The sequence below is a fragment of the Petromyzon marinus genome, unplaced genomic scaffold, assembly GCF_048934315.1.
Source record: "Petromyzon marinus isolate PM22_M1 ecotype Great Lakes invasive population unplaced genomic scaffold, UKy_Petmar_22M1.pri1.0 PM_G_Scaffold_52, whole genome shotgun sequence".
NCBI lineage: Eukaryota > Metazoa > Chordata > Hyperoartia > Petromyzontiformes > Petromyzontidae > Petromyzon > Petromyzon marinus.
Genome location: NW_027423005.1, coordinates 590001 through 592500, shown reverse-complemented (window position 1 = coordinate 592500; position 2500 = coordinate 590001). Strand labels below are relative to the sequence as shown.

Sequence of the window (2500 nt, the reverse complement as noted above, 5' to 3'; positions counted from 1 at the left end):
GAAAATAACAAAATCTAAAAGAAAAGTCTTCTTTGTGGAAAATAGTAAAATAAAAAACCAAGACTTCACCTTGGAAAATAACAAAATCTAATCTAAAACATCTTAAATAAAGCTGGTTTGTAGTCTTCTCTCGAACTGATGTAGTGCAAAAATAAAGAATTAAAATAACAAAGTCTAATCTATATAAGTGCTCTTGAATAAAGCTTCCTGTAAAAAATAGCAAAAAAATACCAAGTCTTCGTCTTGGAAAATAACAAAATCTAAAAGAAAAGAAAAGTCTTCTTTGTGGAAAATAGTAAAATAAAAAAAAACCAAGACTTCACCTTGGAAAATAACAAAATCTAATCTAAAACATCTTAAATAAAGCTTATTTCTAATCTTCTTTGTAGGCAGAAAATAGTAAGTTACAGGACTCTCGAACTGATGTAGTCCAAAAATAAAGAATTAAAATAACAAAGTCTAATCTATATAAGTGCTCTTGAATAAGCTTCGTGTAAAAAATAGCAATATAATAAAAATACCAAGTCTTCGTCTTGGAAAATAACAAAATCTAAAAGAAAGGTCTTCTTTATGGAAAATAGTAAAATAAGAATACCAAGACTTCACCTTGGAAAATAACAAAACCATCTTGAAAAAAGATTATTTTTAATCTTCTTTGTAGGCAGAAAATAGTAAGGCGAAAATAAAGTCCCCTCTAAGCTCTAAAGTAACAAATACGACGTGTTAAAAAAAAAAAAAACTAACAATAAAAAAAAGAACCAAGACTCCGTCTTGGAAAATAACAATCTAAATTGTGGAAAATAGTAAAATGAAATAAAAACCGACTTCACCTTCGAAAATAACAAAATCAATCTAAAACAAATGACATCTTAAAACAAAACTATTATTTGTTTCGGAGGTTGTCTATGACTGTTCATAGACCGCATAATTTCCACAGAACATTCTCAGAATATCAAGAGAGAAAAGCAGCGTTCTGCGGGAAATCATCTTGGCCAGTGATGTCGTTCTGGGTTTGGTCAGGCCCAGGGAGGTAAGTACCTCGTTATTCTCAAGGGGCCACTTTCCTCTTGCCCCAACCGGGAATCCAAAGAATGTGACCTTGCTAGCCTTCGTCAGCACTTTGACTTGATCACCAAGAGGGGTATAGTACGAAACTTTGTGCGAGGCAGCATCTGACAAGGTATTCTTTGAAAGCTCAAAACGGACGGTGACATCGATCACAACCGCCTCCTCATCTTTTGCAAACACGAGGTCAGGCTTTCTCATCTCTCCCGTCTCGGATATGAACCGTGGCTCTTTGTATACAGACCAGCCCAATCTAGCCGCTTCGTCTGCCAGAATGTTACTGATCTTGTTATGTCGCGCAATTCTTGCTTTCTGTACTGCAGGACATTGACCGAGAATGTGCGAAAGGGACTCGAGTCTGGCAGAGCATTTCCTGCAGGAACGTAAGGCCCCATCTCTGCCTCTGTTCAAGCTTTCTCTTGTTGGGTAAATATTTGCCCTTAGTTGTAGTGCTGCGATAAAGAAGCATTGTTTAAAGCCGCACCATGGCCTCAACCAAGCATTACTGATTCTATCATGCGCAAAGTTTACAATGCCCCTTCCTTGAACCGGCTTTTCGCACCATCTCTGAAATTCATGCTCCCTCCAATCGCAGGGTCTCGGATATACAGGTTCTTTTGACACCGAGTCCCTGAGAACGAATGTTGGGATTGCATCACTGTCACCCCCTGCTCGTACCCACAAATTACGGTATTCTTCCTCCATACCCTGCGAGGACACAATATTACGGGTGATAGCATCGGACGAGTTTGCTATACGTTGCAGCCTTCTAACTTGAACCGAAGGGATTGTTTTTTCCAGTTTCAAGATGGCAAGGCCTCCGTCTCGGGCTCTGGCATATAACAGTCCATCACAAGTTGAAGCGGGAAGGTGGAGCCATCCTTTTACCGCCTTTCTAATCTCTTGGTCCAACCCACGGAGAGTTGATTGCTTGCAGTCCGAGTGGTCTGCAGGATATAACAATCTGGGTAGGGCATAGGCATTGAGTAGTTCAACCTTCTGAGTTGGCTTCAGAGGCGTCTCATCGATTTTCGAGATCCATGTCTTTAGCTGACAATGTAGATCAGGCTGTATAGTGCCAGTCCAAGGGCCAATTTTCAGACCAAGGTATTTCGTTGATTCATCAGGTTGGATCATATGGACATCTTTATTTTTGATAGTCCATGGGTCGCAGTTGTTCACCGTATATGAATCTTTGGTTGGGCTTATCATGAAGCCCTGGCACTTTCTGGCCTGAACCTCCAATCCCGATAGCCCACAAAATGATTCCAAGATCGCTAGATTGGCGGCCATACCAACCCAAGATTCGCTCACCAACACCAAATCATCAGCAAACGCAAGAGCTGTCACGTGGTCGGTATCAATGGAGTACCCAACTCCGTGTGACTCTAGGGTGCATATCAAAGGGTCCATGGCAAGATTGAAGAGCAGGGGT

The 2500-nt window shown here is 40.4% G+C and overlaps 1 pseudogene; it reads right to left on the bottom strand.

The window, feature by feature from the left end:
* The window catches only part of LOC142917785 (28S ribosomal RNA), a 10617-nt pseudogene that overhangs the window by 2980 nt on the left and 5137 nt on the right, over positions 1-2500 (bottom strand).